Consider the following 19,289-nt stretch of genomic DNA (forward strand, 5'->3'; position numbering starts at 1 on the left):
ATGGCCTTCTATTGTGTAGGGACCAATTATAAATAAAGTTGTATTCTATTTGTTAATCCTCAAATATTTAAAGACTATTGTTCGTAATGAAAAATATTACATAATCTGGGAACATCTGCTTTATAATATTTTTATAGTTAATATCTGATGTCAGTATTGTAGTTGAGCTAGGATTGAATTTAGCAGATACAATATATATATATATATATATATATATATATATATATATATATATATATATACAGTATATATATATATATATATTCAGTATATATTTATATACAGTATATATATATATATATATATATATATATATATATATATAGATATATATATATAGATATATATATTCAGTTGTAGAAGAGACCTGCAAGGTTTTGAAAGCTTATGGAATAAAACAACTTGATTTTGTTGGCTTATTTAAAATTAACACAATCTACTAAAGGAACATTCCCTGTGTGACCAATACAGCAACAAAGCTTTTTCTGTTAAGGTGGATGGACCTATATCCATACTAATGGACTACAATTCCTTTGGAGGATAATACATTTTCAAGATTCCCTTGGATAGAAAGTTTAAAGGCTTCCACAGAAAGTCTTTCAGCTTAAAAGCTTTAACTTTAGGCCAACTGTCAGTGTAGCCTTTGTAGCAGAAGCAACTGCAGCCTACGGTCACACCCTTTCAGGGTAAAAACTCTTTTGGGCTAGGACAGAATGCAGTCATTGGCAGTAAAATAATGTTCTTGCCTCTAGATAAAAAGCCAGCCTTAGGGTTAATATAGATCTGCAGAATATTTTTTGTTTCTTTCGGCAATCCAAAAATCAAAAAGCTTCTTTCTCTTGCCCAGAGACCAGGTTCCCCTAAAACTTCTTGGGAGCCCAACCCTTCCTGGTCTAAAAACAAGCTTTCCAAGTGGTCCAAATCCCCCTCCAAGTCTGCATGAAGGTACAGCCCCTATTCCATACCAGTTTCTGGTAGGGGGCATATTGAATAATTTTCTGTATGCTTTGGGGGTCTATTCAAAAAATCCTAGTGTGTAGAATATCAGTTCTCAGTGGTATTGAATAAGCTTTCAATCAAAGCCTCCTAGAGGAAGTTTTATGCTGTCTTGAGTTCCTTAAGATCCTTTAAAGACCAAAGTGTTTTTAGCTTGAGTGAAAGATTTGAAAACAATGGAAGCAACTGTTCTAGATTTAGCTTCAGAAAAAAAACAGTAATTTTTCTGTATAGTGCCAAAAAAAGGCACTTTTGTCTTATCTTAGATCTCAAAACTTTGAACAAATTGCTGACAGTTCCACTTTCAAAATGGAGATGATTCATCCATTCCACCTTTACTGCAGGAGGGTAAGTTACTGTCTACCATAGACTTGTAAAATATGCTTATTTACATCTCCCCATTCACAAGGATCATGTCAGGTTCCTAAGCATTATCAGTTTGTGACACTTCCATTTGGTCTAGCAATAGCACCCAGATTATTTTACCAAGATTTTAGAGCATTATTGACTGTGGTTTGAGCTCAAGGTATCTCTGTAGTTCCTTACTTGGCAAGAATTTCTACAAGTGGTGCCTGATCTTAACATGCCTGCCTTAACTGTCTGCCCCCCCTATTATATGGTGGTCTTGTGACTTCACTGCTTGGGTATAAGATCCCACATGTGATGTATTGTGGACTCTCACCATCTGATCAAATAAAACAATATTGATATTGATGCATACTTTATAAATTAATTTATTTTCTGACGGTGAGTCCACAAGCCCTACACTTTCTGTTGCACAGCTGGCAGCAGTATTTTGTTTTGCACTTCATATGCCCATCTTTGTCTTTCCTGCTTAACTGTTTTCCTTCATCTCCTTGTACATATATAGAATATAATTCAAGGAGGGTGTGAAGAATATTGAGGTGCTTTTGCCTCCTCCTAGGGGACTTGAGTGTAATACTACATGTCATGCCTCATGTACTGAGGTAAGCATACTTTTTATTTTTATTAGTTTTATATATATATATATATATATATATATATATATATATATATATATATATATATATATATATATATGAAATAAAAGAAAGCACTCACAGGACTTCTTATTAGTGGGTTAAACCAAAAGGTAACTTAAATTTATAATGACGTTTTGAGGTTCAGTTTGACCTCTTACTCAGAATAAACAATAGTGACAAAATACAGAAATAAATACTGTGATCAATCAACAAATTGCAATACTTACAAATCACACCTGTGTCTCATACTGTGCTGTGAAGTGTGGGTGTGGAACGCACGCCGTGCGATTAAAAAAACCGGAAGTGAGCATCATACCCGGTATATTAAACTTAATATCTGGTCCCATCAGGGATGTGTGTTATATCAAACACTTACATACCAATTTATAAAACAAAAACGTGTGTGTGTTTATAAAGAAATGGCCATAACATTTATGTAGTACATCTTGAATGCATCTGAGTAATGTAAACTCGATGCTCATATGCCCCTTATTCGTCAGTGGAACGCATATGCGTTCCAAGGAGCCGGAAATGTCATCACTTCTGGTTTGACGAAAATACTGAATGGCTTGTTTGGGCTTAGAATGTAGTGATACGGTCAATCCCTTGTGTGACACATCTTGTATCTAGCATCCATGCCAACACGATATAAGGGAATGCTGTCAAAACCGCCATGTAAAAGCGCCAAACCGGAAGTGGCTATGTCCGCCCTAGTAGGCGCATCTGACTACCCTAATGGTTGCTTAGCAACCGTTGTTATACACATTGAGGTACAGAAAGCAGGCTTGAGAATACAGAATCATGTGACAATAACCCAAAGGTGTCAAATCTATACTAATATTAGTCATTACTGTGTTGTTAATGATCTAATAGAGATAGAACAGGGGCAGAAGTTTATGTGTCAAAGACAGCAAACAGTAATATGTATATAATATGAATGGCCAAAAACAAAAAAATAAATGAAAATTACTTGTATTTAACATCTAGCCTTTTGAGGGCTGAGAGTTGCCATCCTCCCTCATTATTTAAAGGCATTGTTAGATCTCAATTTTTAAGGACAGCCAGAAACAATTCAGACAAAGTAGTGGGGGCCTCCCAGTTGGATGAAATGAGGGATAAATTTGCCCACAGAGGTTACAGGAGAGCAATGCTGGACGGCATCCTTGATGAAGTTAAAAACATGGAGATTCCAGAGACAAAGAGAGGGAGTGATGATCCCAGGATACCAGTGATAATGAGCACTACATTCGCTCCAAACAATAAAATGGTAGGTAGCATATTGAACAAACATTGGACTATTTTATCATCGGACCAAAAATTACCATTTACCCAGTTTGCTAGACCCATGGTGGGTTACAGAAGGAACACTAACCTTAAGGATCTTCTAGTAAAAACAGATCCGAAAAATTGTTACACAATTCCACAAAAGTCTCGCAATAGGGGATGCTACCGTTGTCTGGGGTGCATTACATGCAATGCTATGATTGCAACAAAAACTTTCCATCATCCCCATAACAACAAGGTCTACAACATATGCCATTCCATCACATGTACCACTACGCATGTAGTGTACCTCTTGGTGTGTCCATGTTCTGCTTTTTACGTTGGCAAGATCCAAGGTACCATGAGAGATAGGATGGCTAACCATCATTCGGCCATCAGACAGGCATTTGCCAACGGACAGTCCGAACAACCAGTGGCACGACACTGTTTTGCAAAGGGTCATTCTGCTGCATCTATCAGGATCATTCTCATTGATCATATTCCGAGATTGGAAAGAGGAGGTGACAGAAATAAACTATTGCTCAAACGTGAAGCGGCATGGATTTACCGCTTGGGAACTATTTATCCAGGGGGACTGAACTCTGTTCCAGATTTTAAGGCCATGATCTAGGTGATGGCACCCGAAACCAACTGGAGTGCGGAAGCCGGATATAAATAAATACATATGTACACACATATAAATACTATATATATATATATATATATATATACAGGGAGTGCAGAATTATTAGGCAAATTAGTATTTTTACCACATCATCCTCTTTATGCATGTTGTCTTACTCCAAGCTGTATAGGCTCAAAAGCTTACTACCAATTAAGCATATTAGGTGATGGGCATCTCTGTAATGAGAAGAGGTGTGGTCTAATGACGTCAACACCCTATATCAGGTGTGCATAATTATTAGGCAACTTCCTTTCCTTTGGCAAAATGGGTCAAAAGAAGGACTTGACAGGCTCAGAAAAGTCAAAAATAGTGAGATATCTTGCAGAGGGATGCAGCACTCTTAAAATTGCAAAGCTTCTGAAGCGTGATCATCGAACAATCAAGCGTTTAATTCAAAATAGTCAACAGGGTCGCAAGAAGCGTGTGGAAAAACCACACTGAGAAAAGTCAAGCGTGCAGCTACCAAGATGCCACTTGCCACCAGTTTGGCCATATTTCAGAGCTGCAACATCACTGGAGTGCCCAAAAGCACAAGGTGTGCAATACTCAGAGACATGGCCAAGGTAAGAAAGGCTGAAAGACGACCACCACTGAACAAGACACACAAGCTGAAACGTGAAGACTGGGCCAAGAAATATCTTAAGACTGATTTTTCTAAGGTTTTATGGACTGATGAAATGAGAGTGAGTCTTGATGGGCCAGATGGATGGGCCCGTGGCTGGATTGGTAAAGGGCAGAGAGCTCCAGTCCGACTCAGACGCCAGCAAGGTGGAGGTGGAGTACTGGTTTGGGCTGGTATCATCAAATATGAGCTTGTGGGGCCTTTTCGGGTTGAGGATGGAGTCAAACAAACTCAACTCCCAGTCCTACTGCCAGTTTCTGGAAGACACCTTCTTCAAGCAGTGATACAGGAAGAAGTCTGCATCCTTCAAGAAAAAACATGATTTTCATGCAGGACAATGCTCCCATCACACGCGTCCAAGTACTCCACAGCGTGGCTGGCAAGAAAGGGTATAAAAGAAGAAAATCTAATGACATGGCCTCCTTGTTCACCTGATCTGAACCCCATTGAGAACCTGTGGTCCATCATCAAATGTGAGATTTACAAGGAGGGAAAACAGTACACCTCTCTGAACAGTGTCTGGGAGGCTGTGGTTGCTGCTGCACGCAATGGTGATGGTGAACAGATCAAAACACTGACAGAATCCATGGATGGCAGGCTTTTGAGTGTCTTTGCAAAGAAAGGTGGCTATATTGGTCACTGATTTGTTTTTGTTTTGTTTTTGAATGTCAGAAATGTATATTTGTGAATGTTGAGATGTTATATTGGTTTCACTGGTAAAAATAAATAATTGAAATGGGTATATATTTGTTTTTGTTAAGTTGCCTAATAATTATGCACAGTAATAGTCACCTGCACACACAGGTATCCCCCTAAAATAGCTATAACTAAAAACAAACTAAAAACTACTTCCAAAACTATTCAGCTTTGATATTAATGAGTTTTTTGGGTTCATTGAGAACATGGTTGTTGTTCAATAATAAAATTAATCCTCAAAAATACAACTTGCCTAATAATTCTGCACTCCCTGTATATATATATATATATATATATATATATATATATATATATATATAAAACACGGAAGGGGACTGCACTCTCATACCGGACCGGGTAAACATCCCATAACCCTGCAACATGCTCAGCCCTGGGTGCTTACGGGCACTCACAGGAAGCTGTGCTGTCCCAAGAGTCAAAGGCAGTTAACCCCAGACAGGTCTGGGTGCAAGAACCATAGGGAAAATTACAAAACAAATTAATACAACACACAGAGAAAGTCCAGCACTCACTTACAAGCTCTCAGCTAAGATTAAAAAGCAAAAATGGAAAGGTTAGTTACTGCATTTGGACAAATGGGACAAGCCCAGGTACCACATCAAGGTCCTTTCCAATACCTGGGACCCTAAAACAGTCACACAATGCAAGCTCTCAAATCCAAACAAACTGGGAACAAGGGAAGGGTGCACAGGCTTATGTAATCACCCTAGATATATACAAAACACGGAAGGGGACTGCACTCTCATACCGAACCGGGTACACATCCCATGATATATATATACACAGTACTTTGCAAAATATGGTATAATAACCATATATAATTATTTCTCAGTCTCTTTATTAGAATACAACTAGAAAATACAGGATATTTGTATGCAGTATTAAAAAACAGAAGAAATTCAGAAAAAATATCTATATAATATAATAATCTATAGGCTAAAGTGGCAATTATTTAGTTTCATTTCCCCATAAAGCAGGAACTTTGCTCTCATAAACCTAAAGGGTTAATGTCATTGCTAACACCTGTATTTGTCCTATTATTTCATGTCAAAAAGACTGCTGGGAAAAGGTCTATTACATCAGTTTTGTGCTTCCAATAAGTTTAAATCATTGGAAGCTTGCTAATATGACCAATTTTCAATCACATCCTTCCATTCAAAATCTAAAAGATAACAGAATTTGACATACATAAAATTATACTTTTGCATCAGCAAGGCCACTCTTAAAGGGTAAACACATTGGATATTCAAGATGTGGTATTCAAGTTGTTATAAAGAATTTTGAAGTGTCAGGAGAGGTCTAGGACAAAAAAAAGTCTTTCTTCTTTAAGAGACTGGAAGAAGTCCAGCAAGGACCTGGCTCAGCATCTGGCAGCTTCATCAGGATGCCAAGTTGACCCTTTTACAGTCCAAAGAAGCTTGATCAGGAATGGTCTTTGTGGAAGGGTAGTAGTCAAGAAAACACTTGTTCTAATGGGGAACAGGGTGAAAAGGCTTAGATAAGCTAAAGCTTAGAAAGATTGGAATGAAGATCAGTGGAAAAGAATATTATGGAGTGACAAATTCAAGTTTGACATGTTTGGGTCTAATCGTCAACAATATGTGAGAATAGATATAATAAGAACTAATAAGCGCAGAGTGTAATCACTAAACTCCTGAGTTACCTTAGGGTCCCTTTCAAAGGTTTGAAGAATCAACAAAAATAGTTAAATTAATCAGGAGCGCTAAAAAGCTAAAAGCGATTATCTGATGGTATTAATAAAGTGCCAAGTGTATGTGCAAAAAATTGTGAAAATATTAATAAAGTGCAGAAAATTTAAATACTTCAAATAAGTGAGGTTTAATCGATAATTGTTTATCTGAAATGTATTATAAAGTGAATAAGTGTAGTCATAAAACCAGACAGGTATATGTCTATTAGCATATGCCTCTATGGATTACTCAAAAAATAAAATGAAATGATCCTCTGATCAAATATTTACAAAAATCAGTCTGTTATTCAAGTGTTAGAAAGTGCTATAAGATAAAATTAGGCGAAGGAGAACAATCTCTTCATTGATTAATAAAATTATAAATATTAAATCTATAAATACAGATTCAAATACTTAAATAGTGTAATGTGGGATTTAAAACACAAATTATCTACAGTTAATAACTAAGTATCAGAACATTCGGATTGTATGTAATGGTGATGGTAATAAATGCACAATGAATAAGGAATTAGGCTCTGCTTAAAATTTAATCTGTTATAAACAAGTGCAAACAAATCTTATAATTGCTAAAAACGGACGTCTCCGTGTAACATCAAAGTTAAAATTAGGGTTGCCACCACATTAAAAAAGGAGAAATTGGCTTTATAGACAGAAAAATTCCGGATATCCAATTGAACAGTCTATATTATAAACGGGAAATCTTTTCTTACCCGTAATCAGTCCACGAAAACAGTTTGGAGGGGAGATTTTTCTGACTTACCCCCAAACAATTCAGCCGTCAGTCCTGTAGATAGAAAATTACCGCCGTAGCGGAGTGACGTCACTTTTTTATAGGCGCTGTCTGCAGAGTGCAATCTGATTGGTCCTTAGGTGGGGCAGTGTCAGATTTCTCACTGCCGTGATCCTTTTGAATGGAGTATCCGCTCTTAAGTGCCAACGAGCACGCAGGATACTGTTTAGATCATCCGTTGTAGGGGGACAGCAGTCTCAGCGGTGTGTAGGTACTATAGTCTCACCTCACTTCAAAATAGAGCCGGTCTGATGCACACAGTTTCCAAATGTGCCGTAGATGTAGAATCTTTTATTTCAAAAGTGCTGGTGCCTCTATGGAAAGTGCTGGTGCTATTTCACGGATTGTGTTAACCAGACATTAACCAAGGCAATATTTACGAAATAGAAAGTTTTTTGAAAGCAGAATATCAATTCAAACTGCAAATGTAGCAACAAAGTTCAACATAGTTCATAGGCAACTAACATCAACGCGTTTCTCCCTGTGCAGGGCTTTTTCAAGATGAAAGTGTTGCCAACAGTTGCACCTTTTTAAAGGTGTTCCTAATTTTCTATTGGTTCAATGAAATTAGTTAAGGTGGTTTAGGCAATTTCATAAGGTGGTATTGGCAAACCTCTATTTGGGCAACCTTACTAATAATTTATGTGCAAATACATATATAACAATTCCAAATGTAAAAGAATTTTCAGTATTTAGAAGTATATCAATTAAAACCTATATTATTAAAAATTCTTAAAAAGTACACAGATATCTAAATGAATTTATTAGATGTAGGATATTCATATCCAATAAAAGTTTGGATCTAAATTATAGAATATAAATCTAGCTCTATGACTAGGAGTGTTAATACATACATATAAATGAATACTTTTAGTAATATATAAAAATAGTAAATATAAATATAGAAATGAATTCATAAGCTTAAAACTTGTTGTTATTATTCAGGACAATGACTCATACAAGAGATTACAATATTTTAATATAAGAGTGAAGGAATAGTGACCAGAAACTATTAAAAATTAATAAAAATTAATAAAAAATTGATAAAAATTAATAAAAATTAGTAAAAGATCTAAAATGGGGTTAGTCTAACAGAAATGGTGAAATATCAAGTTCTGAGTTCAGTCCATTTGGAAATAATGTCTCATGTTTATAAATGAACTCTGCTTCTTTCAGTTTAAGAAATTTTTCTATATTTCCACCTCTCCAATTTTGTTTGACATGTAATATTCCCCAATATTTAAGATCTGATGTTCTACCTTTATGTTTTAATTTAAAATGTTTATATAAATTGGTGTCATCAATTCCTTTTTCAATACACAGAAGGTGCTCCCTTATTCTATCTTTGACCATTCTTTTTGTCTCCCCAAAATAAATTAAATCACATGTGCATTTAAGGGCATATATAATTCCCTTGGTAATGCATTCTTTAATTTTAATTTCTTCTCCTGATTTTGGGACCTTTAGTGTACTTCTTTTATCACTATGTTTGCAGGCCTTAGACGAATAGCACGGAAAGAAACCTGAAATTTTTTCTCCCTGTAGGTCTCTTTGTGTAAAGCTCCGTGTTTTCATGTTCGGTATACTAGGTGCCAAAATGGACTTAAAATTTTTGGTTTTCTTAAAAATCATTTTAGGTTTGGATGGGAGGGAATCTCCTATTATGGGATCTTCTTTAAGTATGGCCAAATGTTTATTGAGGATTTTTCTCATGAGGCCATGGTCTGCACTAAAATCTGTGATAAATGGGACATTAATTATTTCTTTATTCTCTTTGGTATCTTTTTGTTTATAAGTAAGTAGGGAATCTCTTTCTGTTTCTTTAGCTCTTTTTACAGCTTTATTTACAGTATCTTCATTATAACCTCTATCCTTGAACTTTTCTATTAATACCTCAATTTGATTCTCAAAATCACACATTCTAGAACAGTTTTTCCTTATCCTTAAACTTTGTCCAACAGGGATATTGTCTTTCCACTGTTGCAAATGACAGCTGTTAGCGTGAACAAAGCTATTGCAGTCCACTTCTTTAAAGTGCGTTTTCGTTTGTATTGAATTATTAATAACCATAATTTCTAAATCTAAAAACACAATTTTTTCTTTGCTGTAATTAAAAGTGAAGTTCAGGCCACTGTCATTAGTGTTCATGTTTTTAAAGAGGCAAAGTAATTTTTCTTCTGTCCCCCTCCATAGAAGTAGAACATCATCGATGTACCGTCTATAGAGCACGAGGTGTGCACCACAGTCATGCATCTGGAAAAAACAAAACAAAAAGATTGGCATAACTGGGTGCAAACCTCGTGCCCATAGCCGTACCCTCGATTTGTAAATAAAATTGCTTATCATGCATAAAATAATTATTTTTTAATATGAACTCTATACTTGTAAGTAAAAATTATTTTTGTTCAGTCATCATATCAGGGTCAGTATCTAAATATTTACTGATAGCTTGTATTCCCTTTGCATGATCTATCACTGTGTAGAGTGATGTTATATCTCCCGTAACTAAAATCAGATTTTCTTCCCATACTGTATCTCTTAAAATAGTTAAAACCTCAGTCGAGTCTTTTAAATAAGAATCTAATTTCTTAACAAATTTTTGTAGCTAAATGTCTACATAGTGTGAAAGATTTGATGACAGAGAGCCAATCCCGGAGATAATCGGTCTCCCTGGAGGTTGTTCTAAATTTTTGTGAATTTTTGGAAGGAAGTAGAACACCGGGACCCTCGGAAAAGTAGGGTCCAGGAATTCCACCTCCTTCTCATTAAGTATGCCCAATCTTTTGCCCTTTCCTATCAATTTCTTAAGACATGCTGCGAATTTGTTAGTTGGATTTAGTTCTAATTTTTTATATGTTTTGGTCTCACCTAACAGTCTATTGGCCTCTAATTTGTAGTAGCTTGTATCCATCACTACAATCCCGCCGCCCTTATCGGCGGGCTTGATGGTTACATCTTTATTCTTTTTTAAGTTTTCTAAAGTTAATATCTCCTTTTTAGTCATATTTATTTTTGTAAATTTCGAGAATTTACTTCTCCTTAAGTCTTTAAGGACCAATTGTTCAAAGGTGTCTAAGTGAGTTCCTTTTGACGAAACAGGGTTAAAAGTGGACTTAGTTCTTAAATTAGTATGGATAAAGTTATCTTGTTTAGTAGTGATTCTATTGGTACAACTTATTTCCAGTGGACTTTTCATATAAAATCTTTTTAGTGTGAGGTTTCTCACGAACTTCCTAATATGTATGTGTGTATTAAATTTGTTTAGCCTCACACTAGGAGCAAAGGATAGACCGTAACTTAAAATTTTTATTTCATCATCTTTTAAAGTGCTACTGCTAATATTAAAAACTCCATTTTTATCTGTATTTACCTCCCTCTTTTTGCTTCGTGTGTTGATCCCACTCCCTCTTGTTCCTCTAGAGGTCTTTTTTTGTTGTTTCTGTTTGTCCATGTATTTGTTTTGTTCCTTTCTGTCAGATCTTTGGAGGTGCCCTCTCTTAGAGGGCTGTTCACTAAAAAAGAAGCCTCATCTTCTTTTTGCCTAGGTCTTACTTCTTCATGATTTAGAGGAGTATATCTATTCCTCATTGGTATTTCCCAATGGTTTCTGTTCTCCCAAACTGGTCTATTCGGTCTATAATATTCTGTCCTCTCTCTATAATGGTCATTATGATAATAACTATTTCTATCCTCTGGATAATGATTGTTTCTTCTATCATATCCATTATAATTCCTATTATCATAGCCATTATAATTCCTATTATTGTAATAGTTTTGTGTTGTATTATTATTTTGTTGACCTGATCTCCATATTCTATTTGAATTCCCATTCCCTCTATTTATATTTGTGTAATTATTTCGTCTGGGGTATATAGAATTTCTATTCTCCTTACTCTTGCTGTAATTTACAACCTTCCACTCTTCTCCAGGGGAGTTAGTGTCCATGTTGGTGTTTTCAGTACTTAAGTCTTGACTTAATTTTTTAGTATCCCTATCTAATTTCTTCCACTTAGTTTTTAAAATATCTTTATCCAAAGTGTCCATTCTCTCAATCATATCCTTTTGTTGTTGTTTAAAATCTAATGATTTCTTATCCTTTAATTTATCTTTAATTTCTATTATATCTTTTTCTAAATCAGTTAAAGTTTCTTTTCTAGACTTTTTTAGGATTTCCATCAAGTCTGTGGAGGCTTTAAATAGTACCCCATCCCATTCTGCTTGATAGTTATCTTTCAGAGGAAATGCACAAGCTTTATTTAAAATTAACCCTTTAGGGACAAGTCCTTTCCCAATGTACTTATTTATAAAGACAATTTCAGTCTTTTGTTTCAATTCTTTAGTTAGGAGTTTTTCTAATTTTATCATAATTTCTTCTAAACTTTCATATTCGGAACATCTAGTACTATCATCCTCCTTCTGATCTGAAAGATCTTTGTAGAGGTGATCTCTAAATTCAAATATGTCTTCCATATTTGGTGAAAAGGACATATTGAGTCTAAAATAAATCCAAAAGTTAAAACTAAAAAATCTAAAATTAACTGTACAATAGCAAACACTCGCTGCTTACTAGATAGAGACCTTACAATAATAGATATAATAAGAACTAATAAGCACAGAGTGTAATCACTAAACTCCTGAGTTACCTTAGGGTCCCTTTCAAAGGTTTGAAGAATCAACAAAAATAGTTAAATTAATCAGGAGCGCTAAAAAGCTAAAAGCGATTATCTGATGGTATTAATAAAGTGCCAAGTGTATGTGCAAAAAATTGTGAAAATATTAATAAAGTGCAGAAAATTTAAATACTTCAAATAAGTGAGGTTTAATCGATAATTGTTTATCTGAAATGTATTATAAAGTGAATAAGTGTAGTCATAAAACCAGACAGGTATATGTCTATTAGCATATGCCTCTATGGATTACTCAAAAAATAAAATGAAATGATCCTCTGATCAAATATTTACAAAAATCAGTCTGTTATTCAAGACTGTGTATGGTGTTAGAAAGTGCTATAAGATAAAATTAGGCGAAGGAGAACAATCTCTTCATTGATTAATAAAATTATAAATATTAAATCTATAAATACAGATTCAAATACTTAAATAGTGTAATGTGGGATTTAAAACACAAATTATCTACAGTTAATAACTAAGTATCAGAACATTCGGATTGTATGTAATGGTGATGGTAATAAATGCACAATGAATAAGGAATTAGGCTCTGCTTAAAATTTAATCTGTTATAAACAAGTGCAAACAAATCTTATAATTGCTAAAAACGGACGTCTCCGTGTAACATCAAAGTTAAAATTAGGGTTGCCACCACATTAAAAAAGGAGAAATTGGCTTTATAGACAGAAAAATTCCGGATATCCAATTGAACAGTCTAGATTATCTCCGGGATTGGCTCTCTGTCATCAAATCTTTCACACTATGTAGACATTTACCTACAAAAATGTGTTAAGAAATTAGATTCTTATTTAAAAGACTCGACTGAGGTTTTAACTATTTTAAGAGATACAGTATGGGAAAAAAATCTGATTTTAGTTACGGGAGATATAACATCACTCTACACAGTGATAGATCATGCAAAGGGAATACAAGCTATCAGTAAATATTTAGATACTGACCCTGATATGATGACTGAACAAAAAGAATTTTTACTTACAAGTATAGAGTTCATATTAAAAAATAATTATTTTATGCATGATAAGCAATTTTATTTACAAATCGAGGGTACGGCTATGGGCACGAGGTTTGCGCCCAGTTATGCCAATCTTTTTGTTGGAAATTGGGAGGAGTCCTTTTTCCAGATGCATGACTGTGGTGCAGACCTCGTGCTCTATAGACGGTACATCGATGATGTTCTACTTCTATGGAGGGGGACAGAAGAAAAATTACTTTGCCTCTTTAAAAACATGAACACTAATGACAGTGGCCTGAACTTCACTTTTAATTACAGCAAAGAAAAAAATTGTGTTTTTAGATTTAGAAATTATGGTTATTAATAATTCAATACAAACAAAAACGCACTTTAAAGAAGTGGACTCCAATAGCTTTGTTCACGCTAACAGCTGTCATTTGCAACAGTGGAAAGACAATATCCCTGTTGGACAAAGTTTAAGGATAAGGAAAAACTGTTCTAGAATGTGTGACTTTGAGAATCAAATTGAGGTATTAATAGAAAAGTTCAAGGATAGAGGTTATAATGAAGATACTGTAAATAAAGCTGTAAAAAGAGCTAAAGAAACAGAAAGAGATTCCCTACTTACTTATAAACAAAAAGATACCAAAGAGAATAAAGAAATAATTAATGTCCCATTTATCACAGATTTTAGTGCAGACCATGGCCTCATGAGAAAAATCCTCAATAAACATTGGGCCATACTTAAAGAAGATCCCATAATAGGAGATTCCCTCCCATCCAAACCTAAAATGATTTTTAAGAAAACCAAAAATTTTAAGTCCATTTTGGCACCTAGTATACCAAACATGAAAACACGGAGCTTTACACAAAGAGACCTACAGGGAGAAAAAATTTCAGGTTTCTTTCCGTGCTATTCGTGTAAGGCCTGCAAACATAGTGATAAAAGAAGTACACTAAAGGTCCCAAAATCAGGAGAAGAAATTAAAATTAAAGAATGCATTACCAAGGGAGTTATATATGCCCTTAAATGCACATGTGATTTAATTTATTTTGGGGAGACAAAAAGAATGGTCAAAGATAGAATAAGGGAGCACCTTCTGTGTATTGAAAAAGGAATTGATGACACCAATTTATATAAACATTTTAAATTAAAACATAAAGGTAGAACATCAGATCTTAAATATTGGGGAATATTACATGTCAAACAAAATTGGAGAGGTGGAAATATAGAAAAATTTCTTAAATTGAAAGAAGCAGAGTTCATTTATAAACATGAGACATTATTTCCAAATGGACTGAACTCAGAACTTGATATTTCACCATTTCTGTTAGACTAACCCCATTTTAGATCTTTTACTAATTTTTATTATTTTTTATCAATTTTTTATTAATTTTTATTAATTTTTAATAGTTTCTGGTCACTATTCCTTCACTCTTATATTAAAATATTGTAATCTCTTGTATGAGTCATTGTCCTGAATAATAACAACAAGTTTTAAGCTTATGAATTCATTTCTATATTTATATTTACTATTTTTATATATTACTAAAAGTATTCATTTATATGTATGTATTAACACTCCTAGTCATAGAGCTAGATTTATATTCTATAATTTAGATCCAAACTTTTATTGGATATGAATATCCTACATCTAATGAATTCATTTAGATATCTGTGTACTTTTTAAGAATTTTTAATAATATAGGTTTTAATTGATATACTTCTAAATACTGAAAATTCTTTTACATTTGGAATTGTTATATATGTATTTGCACATAAATTATTAGTAAGGTTGCCCAAATAGAGGTTTGCCAATACCACCTTATGAAATTGCCTAAACCACCTTAACTAATTTCATTGAACCAATAGAAAATTAGGAACACCTTTAAAAAGGTGCAACTGTTGGCAACACTTTCATCTTGAAAAAGCCCTGCACAGGGAGAAACGCGTTGATGTTAGTTGCCTATGAACTTTGTTGAACTTTGTTGCTACATTTGCAGTTTGAATTGATATTCTGCTTTCAAAAAACTTTCTATTTCGTAAATACTGCCTTGGTTAATGTCTGGTTAACACAATCCGTGAAATAGCACCAGCACTTTCCATAGAGGCACCAGCACTTTTGAAATAAAAGATTCTACATCTACGGCACATTTGGAAACTGTGTGCATCAGACCGGCTCTATTTTGAAGTGAGGTGAGACTATAGTACCTACACACCGCTGAGACTGCTGTCCCCCTACAACGGATGATCTAAACAGTATCCTGCGTGCTCGTTGGCACTTAAGAGCGGATACTCCATTCAAAAGGATCACGGCAGTGAGAAATCTGACACTGCCCACCTAAGGACCAATCAGATTGCACTCTGCAGACAGCGCCTATAAAAAAGTGACGTCACTCCGCTACGGCGGTAATTTTCTATCTACAGGACTGACGGCTGAATTGTTTGGGGGTAAGTCAGAAAAATCTCCCCTCCAAACTGTTTTCGTGGACTGATTACGGGTAAGAAAAGATTTCCCGTTTATAATATAGACTGTTCAATTGGATATCCGGAATTTTTCTGTCTATAAAGCCAATTTCTCCTTTTTAAATGTGGTGGCAACCCTAATTTTAACTTTGATGTTACACGGAGACGTCCGTTTTTAGCAATTATAAGATTTGTTTGCACTTGTTTATAACAGATTAAATTTTAAGCAGAGCCTAATTCCTTATTCATTGTGCATTTATTACCATCACCATTACATACAATCCGAATGTTCTGATACTTAGTTATTAACTGTAGATAATTTGTGTTTTAAATCCCACATTACACTATTTAAGTATTTGAATCTGTATTTATAGATTTAATATTTATAATTTTATTAATCAATGAAGAGATTGTTCTCCTTCGCCTAATTTTATCTTATAGCACTTTCTAACACTTGAATAACAGACTGATTTTTGTAAATATTTGATCAGAGGATCATTTCATTTTATTTTTTGAGTAATCCATAGAGGCATATGCTAATAGACATATACCTGTCTGGTTTTATGACTACACTTATTCACTTTATAATACATTTCAGATAAACAATTATCGATTAAACCTCACTTATTTGAAGTATTTAAATTTTCTGCACTTTATTAATATTTTCACAATTTTTTGCACATACACTTGGCACTTTATTAATACCATCAGATAATCGCTTTTAGCTTTTTAGCGCTCCTGATTAATTTAACTAGATGTGAGAATAGTTGGAGAGATATGGAAGAATTAGTGCTTTTGGCCTTCTGTGAAACATGGTGGAGGGTCTGTCCTGGTTTGGGGCTGCATTTCAACCAGTGGTGTTGACGATAAAGTACAGACAGATTTTAATTCCTCATGCCATTGCTTCTGGAAAGCACCTGATTGGAAATGGTTTTATTTTTCAGCATGATAAGGATCTCAAGCACACTGCTAATGTAGTGAAATCATATTTGAAGAGAAAAACAGCTGATAAAACACTGACAGTCATGAACTGACCTCCACAGAGTCTAGACATGGATATTATAGAGGCAGAATGGGATCATCTGGACAGAGAAAGAAAGAAAAGTTAACCTAAATCTAAAGAAGAACTTTTGAAAGTGCTGTAAGAAGCCTGGTGTAATATACCAGATTACTTGAGAAAACATCAGGACTGTTTCTCCAAAAGAGTTCAAGATGTGCTTAGTGCCAAGAGAGGTCACACTAAATACTGACTTTTGCCTAAAGAAGCCATTTTGTTCTGAAAATTGTGTGTTTTTTTTATATTTCGTTTACATATTTCCTGTATTTTCTGTTTGTATCTTAAAGGGACACTGAACCCAATTTTTTTATGATTCAGATAGAGCATGCAATTTTAAGCAACTTTCTAATTTACTCATATTATCAATTTTTATTCATTATTTTGCTATCTTTATTTGAAAAGCAAGAATGTAAGTTTAGAAGCCGGACCATTATTGGTTCACAACCTGGGTTGTCTTTGCGGATTGGACAGCACCAATACACAAGTGCTGTCCAGACTGAACCAAAAATTGGCTGACTCCTTAGATGCCTTCTTTTTCAAATAAAGAAAGTAAGGGAACAAAGAAAAATTGATAATAGGAGTAAACTAGAAAGTTGTTTAAAATTGCATGCTCTATCTGAATCATGAAACAAAATGTGTTTAGTCTCCCTTTAATAAAGAGACCAAAAAAATAAATGTGGACGTCAATAAAACTTTACTAAAACAACAAATCTATTGGTGACCTAAGACTTTTGCTCTGTACTGAACATATGTATGTATGCATATATATATATATATAAATATATACATATACATATATATATATATATATATATATATATAAATAAAAAAACATACATATATTTACCCACATATTTGTATGTATTTCAATATTAATTCAGTTTGCCTGCCTTTTCTTCTGAGACAGACCTCATATCTTTGAGCCCTTTTCATTTTTATAAGATGGTGTTATTATGAGTGTAATTGTACTTGTAATACATTTTTTATGTGTTTTGTGACACTTTTTTGTTTTTCGAAACAGATAATCAGAGCTGTGAGGACGCGCTAACCCAACAGGCATTAACATGAATTGAACTCTATGGATCACATTTACTTATAACTTGTAATACGAGCGTAAAACACGATGCTCGCAAACACCCACGATAAACCTTTTATCATTACCGCCTAACTGTTAGCGCTCCACACATAATCTGGCCTTGTGACAGGAAGTAAAGAGTGACAGATGGAGAGACAGCAAATAGGAAAAGGTAATGGCTGTGTGGCAGAATCTGATGCAGAATCTGAGGAGGAGTGTCTTATATTCATACAGTATAGCCACAGGCTTCGCTATGGATTGATAGTTGACTCACTCTTTGCCAGCCATCAAAAGATTATGTTCCTTGTTCTTTATTAATTATTATATATTAAGGTGCATGCTTACGAGTGCAAACAAGCTAATAAAATGTTACACCTTTAACCTCTTCGTGACCAAACCACTTTTCAATTTGTTGACCATCTGGGACCAAGGCTATTTTTCTCGCCATTAAATGGAATTTCTAAAGATATCATTATTTTCATCATATGTTTACATTAAAAAAAATTATTAAATATTTTGGAAAAAATGGAAAAAATACACTTTTTTCAAACTTTTTCTGTTACACATCTGCAACCACCAAAAAACACCCATGCTAAATAGTTTCTAAATTTTGTCCTGAGTTTAGAAATACCCAATGTTAACATGTTCTTTGCTTTTTTTGCAAGTTATAGGGAAATAAATACAAGAAGCACTTTGCTATTTCCAAACCACTTTTCTTCAAAATTAGCGCATGTTACATTGGAACACTGATATCTATCAGGAATCCCTAAATATTCCTTGACATGTACAGGTATATATATATTTTTTTTAGAAGACATCCCAAAGTATTGATCTAGGCCCATTTTGGTATATTTCATGCAACCATTTCACCGCCAAATGCGATCAAATAAAAAAAAAATTGTTGATTTTTTAACAAATGTTTTCACAAACTTTAGGTTTCTCACTGAAATGATTTACAAACAGCTCGTGCAATTATAGCACAAATGGTTGTAAATGCTTCTCTGGGATCCCCTTTGTTCAGAAATAGCAGACATATATGGCGTTGGCATTGCTTTTTGGTAATTAGAAGGCCGCTAAATGCCACACGTGTATTATGCACAGCAGTGAAAGGGTTAATTAGGGAGCTTGTAGGGAGGTTGTAGGGTTAATTTTAGCTTTAGTGAAGTGAAGTAGACAACCCAAATGATTGATCTAGGCCAATTTTGGTATATTTCATGCCACCATTTCACCGTCAAATGCGATAAAAAAAAAAAAATCATTCA

At 34.3% G+C, this 19,289-nt stretch overlaps 1 protein-coding gene across 1 annotated transcript in view; it reads right to left on the reverse strand.

Annotated features, from left to right (window-relative positions):
• CSMD3 (CUB and Sushi multiple domains 3) overlaps window positions 1–19,289 on the reverse strand; it is a 1,747,434-nt gene that overhangs the window by 940,863 nt on the left and 787,282 nt on the right.

This window comes from Bombina bombina, chromosome 5 (assembly GCF_027579735.1).
Source record: "Bombina bombina isolate aBomBom1 chromosome 5, aBomBom1.pri, whole genome shotgun sequence".
In the NCBI taxonomy this organism is placed as follows: Eukaryota; Metazoa; Chordata; class Amphibia; order Anura; family Bombinatoridae; genus Bombina; species Bombina bombina.